Genomic DNA, 17,246 nt, shown 5'->3' with positions numbered 1-17,246 from the left:
CAGATCCCTCACTCAGATTTTTCTGATTCTAAAGCTCGTGCTTTTAGTTCTACCTCCAATGCAATTCTCCCCTTTCAGAAGTCCCAGAGGAAAAGAACCTCTGGTTTCTATAATGTTAGCATGAAATCTATACCCTGTAGAAGAGCCTCCTTGGAGAAGGTACTGGACTGCTTAAGCATCGGCCTCTATACCTTGTCCTTCAATTAACTGAGACAGTGGTTTTCACACTGGGGTCCCTGGACCAGAAGCATCAAAAATGCCAAAAACTTGCCAAAAATGTGAATTCTCAGACCCCATCCTATACATCAGAGACTGAACCAGAAACTCTGGGAATGGAACCCAGCAATCTGTGTTTTAACAAGCCCTCCCAGTGATTCTGTTACACATGGCAGTTTGAGAACCACTGCACTAAGATATGACCTTGGGAAATGCATGCAAGAACTCTGAGCTCCAGCTGCTAGCTCTGAAATCCTAGGGTCTTCCTAAGACCTAACTTCTGAATTAACAGGGGGATAGATCATATTCATACCCCTAATTTTAAGAACTGATACCCAATAAAGTGAAGGAGAAGGCAGATGAGGAAGATGAAGAGAACAGCTTTTCATATATCCCCCAATTAGCCAGAGAAGCAACTGTTGTTCTGATGATGTATGGCAGTGATGCCTTTGACATCCCAAATTAGAACAACTCTTTTGGAGTCACTCTGAATGCAACTAGCTCTTTGGGAATTTAAAAATGTATTAGGCAACTTGGAACTCGGCTCAAAGAAAGAATCAATTAAAAATATGCATTCTGTTTCTTTAGCCCTGCTTTAAGTCATTCAGGAGACAGTTTCTGGGAATGGAGTCTAATAGATCTGTTTTGCAAACTGCAGCAAAGTAATATCTCACTTCCCAGGAGTTAGGCCCCCTCCCCCCAGGAGATGACATGTATCTCGGGATCCATTTCAACCAGAGATGACATAACCAGCCTTCCAGGTAGCTTCAGGAACTCATGTTTCCCAAGCTTAGCAATGACTCAGCGGATGGCAAGGGAGTATGAATGGCCTTAAGTACCATACTGGCGCCAAGGGTCATATTTTCATTATTTATTAAACATTTTTCTGGCCCATCGCCTAAGTCCCTCTGTTCTTACATAGTGCACAACTTGGGTCAGAAATCTCTTCATTAGGCCTACTCCTGAGGCTAGAAAGATGCCATTTTTCACTTGCATGATCAAAACTATCCGTTCATTATCAGAATGCCTGTCAAATGAGAGTTGACTGAAGGAGTGACATTTTATTTATTTTTTATTTTATTTTAATTTTTATTTTCTACAGGGGAGAGGGTAGAGGGAGAGGGAAAGAGAGAATCTTAAGCAGGCTCCACAACCAGCACAGAGACCTCCACAGGGCTCAATCTCATGACCCTCAGATCACGACCTGAGCCGAAATCAAGAGTCAGATGCTTAACTGACTGAGCTACCTGGGTGCCCCTAAACTCATACTTTTTGTTGATTTGTACTATCAAATATTTTAGACATATAAAATCACCTATGGATATGTCATTCATATATCTTTAATGTGTATAAAATAGAAATGTCATAAAGACTATCATAAAATAAACACTCATGTATCTTTAACCCAGTCTGTGTCTTGTTTCTTCACTGTATCTTTGACCCACAAATAACCACTGTCCTGAATTTTTTGTTTAGCTTTTCCTTGCTTTTCTTTATGGCTTTATTACATGTCTTTGTATATGTATATACAAAATATATTATTAACCTTGTTTTTAAACATTATATGTAAGGTATTATACTGAAAGTATTCTTCTGCAATATGCTTTTCTTTAATTTTTTTTTTTTTAAAGATTTTATTTATTTATTTGACAGAGAGAGATAGCGAGAGCAGGAACACAAGCAGGGGGAGTGGGAGAGGGAGAAGCAGGCTTCCCGCGGAGCAGGGAGCCCGATGCAGGGCTTGATCCCAGGACCCCGAGATCATGACCTGAGCTGAAGGCAGACGCTCAACGACTGAGCCACCCAGGTGCCCCGCTTTTTTAAAATTTAATATTATGCTCTTGGATTTATCTGTTTTGTCACATAGAGCTATAATTCATTCATTTTCTCTGCTGTATTGTGTCCCATCATATGAACATACTATAATCTACTGCCCATTCTATCAATAGACATGTGGATTGTTTCCAGTTTTTGATCATCACAGTGCTACCATGAACATTCTTATACATTCTCTTGATCACATGTATGTTTCTCTAGGTACATACTACCTAGAAGTAAACTGCTGAGTTTTAGGGTATGCACATGTTCACCTTGATAAGACAATGCTAAATTGTTTTCTGAAGAGTTCGGACCTCTTTACACTGCTACCAGCAATAGTTAAGCATTTGTATATCCCAACGTTTGATATTGTCACGCTTTTTCATTTCATTTGCTAGTTTGGTGGATGGAAAACAGTAGCCTATAGTTTCAATTTGTAGCTTCTCCATAATTGATTTGGTTGAATATCTTGTCATAGTTTTATTGGCTTTTCTGATTTCCTCATCTATGAAATATATCCTTGGCTCACAAATCCTCTCTTTATCTTTACTCTCTCAACCCTCCTATTTCCACAGTGTGAATGAGGAATTGCAGATACATGAGATGTGGTGAAGCAAATGAGGAGGAATGGGGCATAATGTGTGTCCCAAGAAGAGGAGACACCATGTTTAAAAGCCAAGAAGTCAATGAGAATGTGGTGTGTTCAAGAATCCAACTGAATCCCACGCAACACAGTGATGAAAGGGAAGCTTTGACTTTAAGGTGAAAGAGTTCTGAAACTGAAGCACATTTCAAGACAGACCACCCTGTAGTAATTTCCAAGTCAATATCCAGACATTGGTTATATGACTCGGGAATCCCTTAGCCACATAAGGACATAAAACAGTTGAGAGAGCGGAAACACAAGAATGATTTGTGGAGATGATTTTTTGGAGGGAGAACTGTTTCGTTCAACTCATCCAAAAGGCGGGGCGGGCAGGTACTATGCTACCCTTTCACCTCAAGATTGGAGAGAAGGACTTCAGTTGGACCAGGAGGAGAATTTGATATGTATCCTGAGGGACATGGCATTTGGAGGACATGGTAGATGATGTCAAGTCATGCTTTAAAAAGTGCACAGGTGAAATGATTGTAGTTGTCCACGGTTACACAGTAGGAGAGAGGCCAGAAGTGGGAACAGCTTGACTTCTACATTTGGTGTGGCATCTTTCCATAATACTGGCCAGGGGAAAAAAAACTTGAATCCTCTCCTCACCTCTCTTTCCTTGCTTCAACCGCCTGGTGGAGTCAGATTGAGCACAATGCAGGGGGTGGAGGAGGCAGGAGTACCGTGTAGGAGAGAAAGCACCATGACCTAGCCCCTTCCTCCACACAAACAGCCAGCCCACATGGGGCTCCAGCCTGGGGATGAGCACAATTTCATTTTAAGTTGAATTTGGTGTTTTCCGTGTTATATGGGACTAGATATTTTGAAATGTTGAACGGAGAATGTGTTTGACGCTGGAAGTTGACCATAATCTTTTCTATTACCCAGTAGGAAACCAAAAAGTCATTGCAACTGCTGACATCTTCATCCAAGCGTGAAAAAAAGAGACAGGAAAGGTTAAAGGAACAGTGGGAGACAGATACAAAGTTGTTTCCTGATAAAGTTCTACGAGTTCTGATTTTCTTTCTTTCTTTCTTTTTTTAAGATTTTATTTATTTATCTGACAGAGAGAGACAGCAAGAGAGGGAACACAAGCAGGGGGAGTGGGAGAGGGAGAAGCAGGCTTCCCGCGGAGCAAGGAGCCCAATGCGGGGCTCGATCCCAGGACCCTGGGACCACGACCTGAGCTGAAGGCAGACGCTTAATGACTGAGCCACCCAGGCTCCCTGAGTTCTGATTTTCAAAATCAATGTAATTAGAGAGTGGCAAGAGAAGAGATTGTAGAGAAGGTGGCCAGATGAATGAGTCACATGGGGATTTGGGACCCAAGGCCCTTGAAAGCCATTGAAGAGTTCTACATAGGGGAATTTTGTGATCAAAATTGTGCTTAAAAAAAAAAAAAAAGCCTCTAGTTCAGGGTATATGATGATTTGAAGGGCAGTAGAGGTCGGGTTTCCCCAAAGGAGGCCCTCATTTAGGTGAAATATGATAGTGGCTGGAGTCCAAATTAGTGGCAGAGAAGATAAAAAGAAATGGAAGGTTTTGAGAGATGTGATAAGCTTGCTACTCATTGACGATGGACCTGATGTGGGAAGTTCAGTTCCTACATTTCTGATTTGAGCCACAAAGTAATCAGCAGTGCCATTTCCAGAGACAAGGAATTCTTTTGATCCTTTAATATTCTCGGGAGATACACAGGGTAGACAGTAGCATCTGCATCTTAACTGCTGTGGTGACTAATGCTCAAGAAAGCCAGTTAATTTGCTGAAGTCCACACAACTCATTACATGCTGGGAGCTTCTACTTCAAATGACAATGCTTGAACTAGTTCCCTTTGATTCCATTTAGAAACAAATGCCCAACCATAGGTGGAGTTAAGTGTGTAATTAAAGGAAGAGAGAGAGGCACCTGGCTGGCTCGGAAGGGTGTGCAATCCATGATCTCAGGGTCATGAGTTAAAGCCCCACTTTGTGTCTAGTGATTATTATTTTTTTTTTTTTAAAGATTTTATTTATTTATTTGACAGAGAGAGAGAGGGCACACAAGTAGGCAGAGCGGCAGGCAGACGGAGAGGGAGAAGCAGACTCCCCACTGAGCAGGGAGCCCGATGCGGGGCTTGATCCCAGGACCCCAGGATCATGACCTGAGCCGAAGGCAGACGCTTAATCAACTGAGCCACCCAGGCGCCCCTAGAGATTTAAAAAAAAAAAATATATATATATATATATATACTTAAAAAAAAATGAAGAGAGAAAGAAACTGGGTCACGATATAGTCCTCAAGCTTAAAATATTTATACATTCAACAATTTCAGCAAAAGATAATTATGCTTCTTGGAATCATGTAAACATTCCATGAAACCCTCGATTTCAATACAGTTGAGGAAACTCTGAACTGGCCTAGGTGACCTTTTGCTTCTCTCTCAGCCACAGGACTCTTGCTTTTTTTTTTTTTTTTTTAGAGCACCATTTCTCAGTCCTTAATGTGCCTATGAATCACATGGGGATCTCGTTAAAATGCCAATTCTGCTTCAGTGGGTTTGGGGTGGGGCTCAAGATTCTGCATTTTTAACTGGCTCCCAGGGTATGCCCAAACTGCTAGTCTGACTTTTGGAAAAGCAAGGTTTGAGATGAGCCCAGAACTTCTCAGAGTAATTGTGGGCACTGAGAAAGATCAAAGGGAAAGAACCCAAAGGAATCCCAGAAATGTAATGATGCTGGGGATAACCAGCGCTACACCTTGCAAAATGGTGAGGCAGACAAATTTTCCCAGGCCTCTTTCCACTTTCCAAATTCCTTTCCTCATGCAGCACCTTGCCTATGTTGTAGTCCCTTTCTGCGGATTAACTAACTAATCCTTGTCTGGGGTCAGACTGGAAAGCGGGTTTTTCCTGTTACCCTCCTGCCTGCTCTGCCCAGAAGGCTGCATTTGCAACTGCACTTTCAAGTTTCAAGACCCAGAGGAATAAAATTTTAAATGTGGAACAACAGGCAAAACATGTTAAATATCTGACATAGACAAATCCTGGAAAAGAGGAGAGACTCTGCTCATTCAGGTGGCTTTTCCTGTAGGGAACATTTTATCCTGCTTCATTCCCCATGCCTCCTTAAAAATCAATCTTTAAGACATGCCAAATATTAAAAAGGGAAGTATTTCTCTCCAAAAGATATCTGTTGGCATTTTTGCCTGTATTCTCCTCAGTCTGAAGTGATGCGAGGTGTAAGGTCTTTGAGCTCTCAGTGAGTTGAGGGATAAACATGTGGAGATGGTTGGGACGCGACAGAACTGTTCGGATTAACCTTGCTGAGTTTAGAGCCAGCAGGTGATGTCAGACTCCGCTCTTGCTTTTGCCTTTTACATCCTCTGTGACCTTGGACAAGGCCTTTCTCAATTTTAGTTTCAGTTTTTTCACATGTAAAATGAAACAATGGGACAAAATGCTCTCTCTGTCTCTTTCTGGCTCTAAAAACTTTGTTTCTGAATTTGTTTCAAGTGAAATTGAAAAGGGAAATTTTTATGCTGCCAGTTTTTACAGTGGCTGGTCATCAAAATCACTTTGGAGAGCTTTAAAAAGATTATATATACAGGGGCGCCTGGGTCGCTCAGTTGGTTGGGCGACTGCCTTCGGCTCGGGTCACGATCCCAGCATCCTGGGATCGAGCCCCGCGTCGGGCTCCCGGCTCAGCTGGAGGCCTGCTTCTCCCTCTCCCATTCCCCCTGCTTGTGTTCCCTCTCACGCTGTCTCTCTCTCTGTCAAATAAATAAATAAAATCTTTAAAAAAAAAAAAAAGATTATATATACAGATAGGTCTCCTTCTACCCTGTTCTGATCACTTGTGGATGGAGCCTTGGAAACTATTTTCATAAAGTTCTCCAGGTAGATTCTGCCCATCAGATAAATTTGGGAGTCACTAAGCCAAGCCACAAGGGGGCGCCTAGGAGATACCAATTGCCATCTCAATTGTTTAAAACCATTTTGAATATTAAAATAGAAATAAAATTGATTTGTCATTTCCATATCTAATTTTGTGTCATATAACTTGAAATAGATTTGTGGTTGAAAGTATCTTTTACTCTTTTGTATTTGGGGTTTAATTTTCTTCTGCGTGAGCTAAACCGATATTTATGTAATATGTATTGTTAAATAACAAAAATTCAACAGATTAAGTTTGAAAAGTCTAATTGTCTTTATTAAATGATTCAGGAATCAGGCAGCATCCCATCTAGCAAGTAGTATTTTCATCGAAGGAGGGTGGGGCAAGAAAGTTATTAGCAAAAGAAAAGGACTATCTGGGGCAAGCTGGCTTTCCCTTAGGGAAAAAGCAAGGGGTCTTATGCAGATTTACCTTATCTTTAGGGGATGCAGAGGGCCCTCCTGGCACTCATTGGTGCTGACTCGTTGGCTACAGTTAAGACTACATTTCTAGGGGAGGTTGAAACTAAGCTAAGGTTGACACTAAGCTAAGGAGGGGGTAGGGTCTGAGGATACCATTAGGAGAAAGAAAGATGTTTAGAAAACAAAGGCTGCCCTATTATGTAGATAAGTGTCTTAGGTAAAGAGGAATCTCTATTAATAGCTATCTTCCTGGGGTAAGCAAGCAGTTGAGGGGGAAGTAAAGAGCTTTTCCTGAACCTGCTGGGTTTTGATTGCTTTTAACTCAAAATAATGTTCCTGCCAAAGTGGCCTATCTTGGGGTGGTCTGCTCTTGGCCCCTATAATCTAAAGCTTTTACAAAAAGGCTTAGTATATAATTAGCATCTAATATATGTCAATGATTCATGTTGCTGTGTTATCATCATCATTCTCTTGTCTTGGCAGGACTTTTACCACTCAGTTACCCAGTATGAAATCCCAGGGTCCACCCTTGTTTTCCCTGTTTCTCAGATAGTGACTCCAGTTGGTAATACTCCTCTCTTGAATCTACTCCCTCCTCCTCATCTCCATAGATGCAGCCTTCATTTAATCACTCATTATTTTACTTCCAGAACCCCACAATGTCTTCCTGAAAGTCTCTCTCCCTCCATGAGTGATTGTTTTAAAATACAAATCCGACTATGTTCTCCCTTGAACAAAATCATATCACTGGCTGTATGCAATTTACTCTCAAAGGGTGCTAAAAAGTGTTACGTGTGTGTATATAAAGAGAAAACGATAAAATGGACAAAATGGGGACAAAATATTAACAATAGACGAATCTGGGGGTGCCTGGGTGGCTCAGTTGGTTAACCCTATGTCTAACTTTGGCTCAGGTCACGATCTCAGCGTCCTGGGATAGAGCCCTAAGGGTGGGTTCTGCACTCAGCTTGAGTCCGCTTGTCCCTCTGCCCCTCCACAGCTCATGCATGTGCATGTGCTCTCTCTCTCTCACTCTCTCTCTCTCAAATAAATAAGTAAAAAAAATCTTTAAAAAAAAACAATAGACAAACTTGGATAAATGGTATGCCAGTGTTTTACGTACTCTTTTTTTTATTGTTGCAACTTTTTGTGAATTTGAAATGATTTTCAAGACAAACAGAACTCTTCACAGGCTTACCTACTTCTTCAGACTCATCTCCTACTATTTTTCCTCTTTGATGTTTAGGCTTCAGTCGTAATACATGATTGTAGTTCTTTACTTTTGCACTTGCGTGTTCACTAATTTGGAATGTTGTGGTCTTTACCACTTGTCTACCTAGAAAACTCCTATTTATACTTCAATATCCAGCATATAATCCCTCCTGTATGATGCCTATGTTTTTTGACAGAATTAGTCACCTGACTCCCTTGGGCTGTGTTTCTCATTTTGACTCCTATGCCCTATTCTCACATAGTACAATTAGTCTGTTTCTTATACTAAACTCAGAAGATCTTGAAGAACAGAGTCCCCCAAGTCTTATTCATTATTGCACCCTGGAGCCTAAAATCCCAGTTTCTGTCCTCTTGCACTCCTAGGTACATTTGTATTTGCCAGGCCATGCTGGTTCCTCACCTTTTGCCATTTGCAGTGGCCACAGTGACACTGAGTTTGCTGTGGCTTCCTGTTGTTCCCAGCTGAAGCTTGGTTCCTGGCTACTCTCTCCAATGTTTTTTTTTTAAACTTTTTTCACATGTGGAGGAAGTGGGCCATTACCGATGAGAAGCTGAAATCCAGTGGTCATCATTGTCTTATAGACCTCCTCCAACCCCAGGGACCTCCTTCCCTTACTCTATTTTTTTTTAAAGATTTTATTTATTTATTTGAGAGAGAGGGTGTGTGTGTGTGTGCATGAGTGGCGGTGGGCAGGAGAGAGGAAGAGGGAGAAGCAGACTCCCCCTGAGCAGGGAGCCCGATGTGGGGCTCAATCCAAGGACCCCCCGGGATCATGACCTGAGCTGAAGGCAGATGCTTAACTGACTGAGCCACCCAGGTGCCCCTCCTTCCCTTACTCTAATTCTGTGTTTTGGAACCAGTTACTTTACCTCTTAGAAGGCTTAGTTTTCTCATTTATAAAAAAGATACACTTTAGGGGCGCATGTAAAATCTTAAAAAAAAAAAAAAGATACACTTTAGTTCAGTATCCTTTATAAGAGATTTGGGTAGGGGAGGAAAAATATTTTTTCACTACTGTTCTAGGTTCCTGGCTGAGACTTTTTTTTTTTTTTTAAAGATTTCATTTATTTATTTGACAGAGAGAGACATAGAGAGAGAGGGAACACAAGCACGGCGAGTGGGAGAGGGAGAAGCAGGCTTCCCTCTGAGCAGGGAGCACAATGTGGGGCTCCATCCCAGGACCCTCTGATCATGACCTGAGCCAAAGGCAGATGCTGAATGACTGAGCCACCCAGGTGCCCCCCTGGCTGAGACTCTTGAAGAGGAATAAATATGCCACCCTAAAATATGCCTCTTTGGCCTAAGCATTATCTTTAGCTGGGTATGCTTAAGAAACAGCAGACACAAGATAAACTCTGAAAACAAGTAGAAGTTACCCTTTTTTAAGGGACATTTACATTTATAAGGGATATCACCATTTGTGAGGGTGTCTCCCTCTGTACCAGGGAAGGGATGACTAAAATTCTGTAAATTTTCATCAATGGAGAAGACATCACTTAAATCTGCATAACAACCCTACCCTTGTTTACCATGCTTTTTCTGGTAACCTCCCATTACTGGCTTCCTACTTCTTAAATCTTTCTTTTGTCTTAAACTGAAGATGGTATTAAGGTTGGGTAGGGGGTGGGGAGATGGGGGGGTGGTCTCAGCCAAGAACCTAGAAGGTAGAGGGAAAATTATTTTTCCTCCCCAATACCTCCTTGTAATATAAGACAGATGAACAAAAGAAAAACAAATGGAAGTATAATAACATCTATACCTCCTGTATACATGCAGAGACCAGGAAGACTGGGTAACTCCCTGAAATGGCTCAAGCCACCACCTTAAAAACCATCATCAGCTAATGACAAAGAACGATGTTTGGGTAGGGCAAGGAAACTAATTATGGGAGGTCACCAGGAAAAGCACAGTAAACAAAGGGTAAGGTTGTTATGTAGATTTAAGTCAGACCTTCTCCATTGATAAGTTTCTAGAGATTTGGATACTGTCTTCTCGTCCTTATACAGGGAGGGAGACACCCTTATAAATGGAGATATTCCTTATACATGTAAATGTCCCTCAGAAAAGGGCAATTTCTACTGCTGTGTCTGCAGCCTCTCAAAACTAATCTTTATGCCAAAGAGGCATATTTTGAGGTAGCATATTCTTCTGCTCCCCTTTTGTTACATTTTCTTTTCTCTTCCTTTTGCTTTGGCTTCCTGTTGAGACAGGTCATTTCATTGAATCCTTTGTGTTAATTTGTCAAAATTCATAAAATGTTAATAGAAACTAACAAGTTATTTCTTTTCTTTTTTTTTTAAGATTTTATTTATTTATTTGACAGAGCACAAGTAGGCAGAGCGGCAGACAGAGGGAGAGGGAGAAGCAGGCTCTCCGCGGAGCAGGGAGCCGGACGCGGGGCTCGATCCCAGAATCCTGGGATCATGACCTGAGCCGAGGGCAGACGCTTAAAGACCGAGCCACGCAGGCACCCCAACAAGTTCTTTCTTGAGAGTTATTTAAGTCAAAGACCAGTATGCCCCACTGGTGTATATCTCTTTGGATTCTTATGTTTTCTTTTTCTTTTTTTTTTATAGATTTATATTTATATTTTATAATAGATTTATTTATTTGACACAGAGAGAGCACAAGCAGGGGGTGTAGCAGAGGGAGAGGGAGAAGCAGGCTCCCTGCCGAGCAGGAAGCTGGATGTGGGACTTGATCCCAGGACCCTGGGATCACAACCTGAGCCAAAGGCAGATGCCCAACAAACTGAGCCACTCAGGCACTCCTCTTATGTTTTCATTCTGTGGAGATTTTAGGGTAGGGCAAGCTTAGCACTGTGTATAGTAATAAATGACCCTTCTAAAAGTTCCAAGTTCTCATTGCTTGTTTTTACTGCCATTTAAGACCACATGTTCTGTGGCTAAAAAACGAAGGGATCCCTTGAAGAAGAAAAATTATTGGCAGTACAACATAATTCACTTTGAAATAACCACTTTCTTTCTTTTTTTTTTTTTTTAAGATTCTATTTATTTATTTGACAGAGAGAGACACAGTGAGAGAGGAAACACAAGCAGGGGGAGTGGGAGAGGGAGAAGCAGGCTTCCCGCGGAGCAGGGAGCCTGATGCGGGGCTCGATCCCAGGACCCTGGGACCATGACCTGAGCCGAAGGCAGACGCTTAAGGGAGCCACCCAGGCGCCCCTGAAATACCACTTTCAAAGAGAACATCAACTACCTCCATCTTGACCTCAGTCTGTACTTTCTAATTGATTAAGTTCTTTCCAGCTTATCTCCTAACTCAGGCAAAAGACCCTGAGGGCAAAACATCCCGTGATGGAAACTGAAATTACCCCCTCAAGCAACAAGGACTGCCCTGAGCCAGCAAGACCCTGCGTGATTGACCCCAAGACAAAGATCCACCTGACCTTTACTGCCCACCTGCACGTACCCACTGACCTTTGTCCCACATTTTCCTTATATAAACCTAGAAGTATTTTTGGCACTTTGGAGACTGTCTTTGAGATGCTGGTCTACTGTCTTCCCGGTGTTGGCCTTCCAGAAATAAATTCTTTTCTTTCTTCATCACCACTGTCTCTCCACTTTTGGATTTTGTCAGCAGCAAGTGGCTGAACCCTGTCTATTTGGGGCCCCAGGTCCAGATGCTCTTGCAACCCTGGGCCCCAGCTACAACTTGAGGGGACTGAGTATTTTCTACAGTGATGAAATAGGTCACCTGCTTAAAATTTGCTTGCTGGATACATAAGAAGTGTGAGTCTGGAATGAATGCTTCACAATAGCAGGGACCTGGTCTGTCTTATTCAATACTCCATTCCAGTGCCTCAGACAATGCCTGACCCTACTAGGAGCTCAACACATATTTGGTGAAAGAATAAATGAATGAGGTCAGGAAGCCTGTTTGGGGAAATGTCAGAGCTCTAAAAACCTAAATATATTAGGGGCTCCTGGGTGCTCAGTGGTTAAGCGTCTGCCTTAGGCTCAGTTCATGGTCCCAGGGTCCTGGGATCCAGCCCCGAGTCGGGCTCCCTGCTCAGTGGGGAGCCTGCTTCTCCCTCTCCCACTCCCCCTGCTTGTGGTCCCTCTCTCGCTGTCTCTCTCTCTCTGTCAAATAAATAAAATCGTTTTTTTAAAAAAACCCTAAATATATTAAAGCAAGTGAAAAAGGGAACCCTGTAGAGACAGGTTTTTTAAGTCCCCAAATTTGTCATCAGGATACCAGCTGGTACTTCTCCTTGATCCATAATAAAGATGTTCAGCTTTTCCATGTCAAGGCCTTTCCATGGTGGATATTCTGCACATGTTTCCGGAATTGAGAGTTGTAACAGTACTTTTTGGTCCCTTTGCGTTCCGCTATTATCTGCATGCTGCAGTTTTTTGAGTCCAGGGTTTTCTGGAGTAGTTTTGCCTTAAGAAAGGGCTTAAGTTACTGATAGCTGTTCCTTTTCTCATCTGCTCTTTATCAACATAGTACAGTTTCCTGTCTCCATCGGTGATGGGGAAATGATACAACTGACATTATTACATGTGAGTAACCCAAAGTTATCTTGTAGTAATCTTCCGGATCATATCCTCTTACTTTATTCATATTTTAAATGATTTGCAGTTTTTTGGGCCTTTTTTTTTTTAAGAGATCCATTTTATTTTCTTGTTGAGTTCCTGTTCATCTGCTTATCTCCGATATTCTGAAGACTTTGCTTTTTTTTTTTTTTTTCCTGCTCTTCCAGTCTGGGGAATTGACAAATGATAACGTTGGGGCCATAGGGGAGAGAGAGGCCTTAAGATGTACCGTATAAATCATCAAAATGTGATGTACTATACCTTCTCGGCATAAACTGGAAATTGAAAAAAAAAAAAAAGTGCTGCAAATAGAATTGCTTCCTTTGGGCTTAAACTGGATTGGCAGCAACGCAGATTCTGCTGTGGGTTGAAATCATTTTCTACTTTGGCACTACTCAGTCCATGGGGAATGGTGGAGTCGTGATTTAGCAGCAAGATTCTGGGAGCGGGCCAGCAACTACATCTGTTCTGAACTGTAAGTGGACTGGAAAAATGCTTAAAAAAAGCCAGAGGAGGGAGGTGAAAGAGAATACAAAACCTTTAACCTCAAAAAGGCCACAAAAAAATGGCTTGATCAATTACAAGGAGATTGGATTTAGAGAGACATTTTCATGGAAATAAAATCTATACAACTCTCCTTTGTCTTCGTCCATTAAGTCCCTCTGTCTTGTGATACAAGAATCATAACACATAATGATACAAGAAAATCTTATTAGGAAGGACTAAAGCATCACTTACCTTACTTGGGATGAGTCAACAATTGAAGTCTGATGCCTTGGTGACACCTCTTAGACATTGAGTGCATTTTTTAGTGAATTGCATAATGGATTTCTTTTCTCCAAATGTGTGACTATACCATCTTGTAGGAATTGGGTGGGGGGTTGTGTTGTATTGTTTTGTTTGTTGTTGTTTGTTTTATATCAAGAGGTACTCCATCAATTGAATGTCATGAAGACCATGAGTGGGCAAGAGTGTGGCTGATGTACTGGAAAGAATCTGGAAGCAGACTGGCCAGGGTTCAAATTTCGACTCAATCATCTCCTGCCTATGTGACTTCAGGCAAGTTGCTCTCTGGCGCTTAGCTTTTTTACCTTTAGAATAGTAATATCTAATTCACAGGGTTGTTGTGATGATTAGAGGAGTCCATGGGCATATGGAAAGCATGGGATAAATGTTAGTTTGCTTTCTCTCTATTCTCTACTGAGTGCCCTTTCCTTCTGTCTCATTGCCTTGCACACATTTGCATATCCAGAATCTTGATTTCCAGAGAAGGTATTTGTCTCATTGGAGTCAATGAACCAAACCTGGTTTGTCTAAAGTTGAAAGTATTTTTCTCAACTAGCAAAAAGTGGCTAGAAAAATCGAGAGAAAACAGGCTGCATGGCATGTACACACAGAAAGGGAGATTCTAAGTTTACTTGGAGCAATCACAATGGATTTTGCAAAGAAGCTGGGACAAGGATCAAGTGGGCTATCTAGCCAAAATTCCAAATTCTTTTTGGAAAGACTTTCTGAAATGGCAGTCAGATTTCAAGAAGAAGGAAATAGAAGATTCAAAATAATAGACATCATAGAAATAATTTCCACATGACTTAGGAAATTTTTGTTTGTTTCTCAGGAAAGCACATTACATTTTCTAATTAATTATTGGCATATATAAAGAAATAAAATAGCTCTTAGGGGTCCCAGGGCCCTACTCAACCTCTCTGAGTCACAGTTGCTTTATGTAACATGAAAGGATTGAAATGAAATTGATTCTAAGGTCCCTTTACAAATTCTAAGATTTTGTAAAAAACAAACAAAACCCCCCCAAAAACCTAAGATTTTGTACTTTGTTAAACTGATATTAAAATTATTTTTACACTTTCTGGGCGCCTGGGTGGCTCAGTTGGTTAAGCGACTGCCTTCGGCTCAGGTCATGATCCTGGAGTCCCGGGATCGAGTCCTGCATCGGGCTCCCTGCTCGGCAGGGAGTCTGCTTCTCCCTCTGACCCTCCCCCCTCTCATGCTCTCTGTCGCTCATTCTCTCTGTCTCAAATAAATAAATAATAAAAAAAATCTTTAAAAAAAAATTATTTTTACACTTTCTATATTAACAACAAATAATAATGATTCACTGAGAACTTAGTTGGCATGGCTCAGCTCATTTACTCCTTATAATTACCCTAGGAAGCAGGTACTATTATTATTATTATTTTACAAGTAAGGAAACTGAAGCCAAATTTAAGTAATTTTTCCAGTGTCATCCTGTTAGCAAAAGAGGAGGTTCAGATTTAACTAGAACTCTCTGTCTCAAGCTTTTAGCCCAAACCTACATTGTTCCCCACAATATAGTAAACACATTGTTTATTAACAATGGGCTAAGAAGCTTTATTGGCAATGGAAAAAATTCAATCTTGGTGAAAAACATTCTCTTAAATAAATGGCATAGTGAATAATTATACATATTGGAACTGAGAAATTTGTCAATGCTTTGACTGTGAGTCCTGTGGGTAGGCAATGTTTTTTTATTGTTTTATTTTTCACCTTGGCTCCGGCTTGCTAGGTACAATAGTCACTGGATGAATTTGTATTGAATGAAATGTATTTTGTATAACTTCATTATAAATCATTATAAAGGTTTTGAAAGCTGGAAGCAACTTTATAGCTCATTTCATCTATCTATCCCCTCCCCCTTCCATCCCACTATTTTCTAGAAGGAACTAAAATTTAGAGAGCGGGAAAGGGAGACATAACCAGCACCCAGGACTCCTAATTCACAACCCAGAATTCCTTCCACTTCACTGTCCTATGGAATTCTTTCTGCTTCCTGACAGTGTATTTATGTTTGTAACGGAACCAACGTGAGTTTGCTCCTTGGTAATTGACAGATAAGAGGCTACACCAGGTGGAGTTGTCACACAAAAGAAACTTTATTTGCAGAAAAGAGGGAGCTCACAGGGAATAATTTCCAAAGCCAGGACTCCCAGAGTGAGGGTGAGTGGATTTCTCTTATTTAGGGTTAAGATGAATGTTCAGAAAGGGGACTTTTGTCATTGCAGGTAAAGGCCAGCATAAGGTTGTGCAGAGGTACTTGGGACACGTGGGGATACATCCTCCTATATTGTGTTAATAAAGCTTGTGCTCCCCCTCGGGTGGAGATTTCAACATTACAATGGGGTAGAGGTAACTGGACACCACAGGGTCCATCCGGCCAGGTGTGAGTCGGCGGTCAAGCTCACACTGGCCTAAGCTGGCTGGAACTCTTCCTGTTGTTTGCCTCCAAAAGATAAGGGGAATCAGCGGGGGTCTTGCTGGGGAAGGTTTTAACCTCATTAACCCTGTGGGGCACGGTTTCATATGCACAGGGCTCGAAGCACACCTCCGCTCCAGTTGAGATGCCCAGGTCCCCAGTTCAGGGCCTCACTTTTTCGCACATCATCCACTAGTTTCTCAGGCTTGAATGGGCTGAGGGCATGGCAAGAAATGCCAGCTGGCATGGCGCAGCACTCCCTTGAGAGGGGACTAATTTTACCTGGCCTTGCAGAACTTGCTTGCCTTTTTTTCAGCTGTGTCTGCACCAATATGGCTGAATTTACAAGAGCCAAGAGGATGTCTCACCATGTGCCTGTTAGTGGGGAATTGGCCTTTCTGCTCCTCCAGCAGGGTTTTGGAAGGCGTGGTGGCTCGGGGCCAGCCCACTGAGGCGCTCCTCCTGGGATTGCGTGTTGCTGAAGGAGAGGAAACTCTTCTGAGCTCCAGAGCCAGCAGGACAAATGGTCTGCAGGCAACTGCAACAGCAAGTGTGAGCAGAACACAATTGCAACACTGTTGCAAACTGTCTCCTACTAAATTCCTGTCATTATCACATTTGGACAGTCAATTGAGAAAGGCCTGGATTTAAAAAAAAAGAAAGAGAGAAAGAAAGAAAACAAAGAACTTTTCTAAAAAAAGATTTTTTTTTTAAGTAATTGATCTCTACACCCAATGTGGGGCACAAACTTACAACGCTGCTGAGATCAAGAGTCGCGTGCTGTACCGACTGAGCTAGCCAGGTGTCCCAGAATTGTTTTTAATTACAAAAGCACTACGTTTATTTATTTATTTTTTAAAGATTTTGTTTATTTATTTGACACAGAGAGAGGGAACACAAGCAGGGGGAGTGGGAGAGGGAGAAGCAGGCTTCCAGCGGAGCAGGGAGCCCAATGCAGGGCTCAATCCCAGGACCCTGGGATCATGACCTAAGCCAAAGGCAGACGCTTAACGACTGAGCCACCCAGGTGCCCCGCACTACATGTTAATTGTAGAAAATTTAGAGAGTACACAAAAGTACAAAGAAAATAATGCCATGTATTCGATTACCATTCCAGGGGAATTATCAGGAAGTTTTTGTTACAGCTTTTAAAACATACGAATATGGATTCTACATGTATTTATATATGCTTTTTTTCTTAAGAT

General features: G+C 41.7%; 1 long non-coding RNA gene across 1 annotated transcript; it reads left to right on the top strand.

Annotated features, from left to right (window-relative positions):
- Positions 1-1,963: 1,963 nt before the first annotated feature.
- On the top strand, positions 1,964-13,777 carry LOC145716924 (uncharacterized). The gene is made up of 3 exons (XR_014139864.1): positions 1,964-2,023; positions 2,610-2,796; positions 13,735-13,777. It is a non-coding gene; the product is annotated as an uncharacterized LOC145716924 (long non-coding RNA).
- The last annotated feature ends 3,469 nt before the right edge of the window (positions 13,778-17,246 follow it).

The sequence above is a fragment of the Leptonychotes weddellii genome, chromosome 14 (assembly GCF_054177405.1).
Source record: "Leptonychotes weddellii isolate Sample4059 chromosome 14, ASM5417740v2, whole genome shotgun sequence".
Lineage (NCBI taxonomy): Eukaryota > Metazoa > Chordata > Mammalia > Carnivora > Phocidae > Leptonychotes > Leptonychotes weddellii.
The sequence above is the reverse complement of the archived record's forward strand: the minus strand, read 5'-3'. Positions and strand labels throughout refer to the sequence as shown.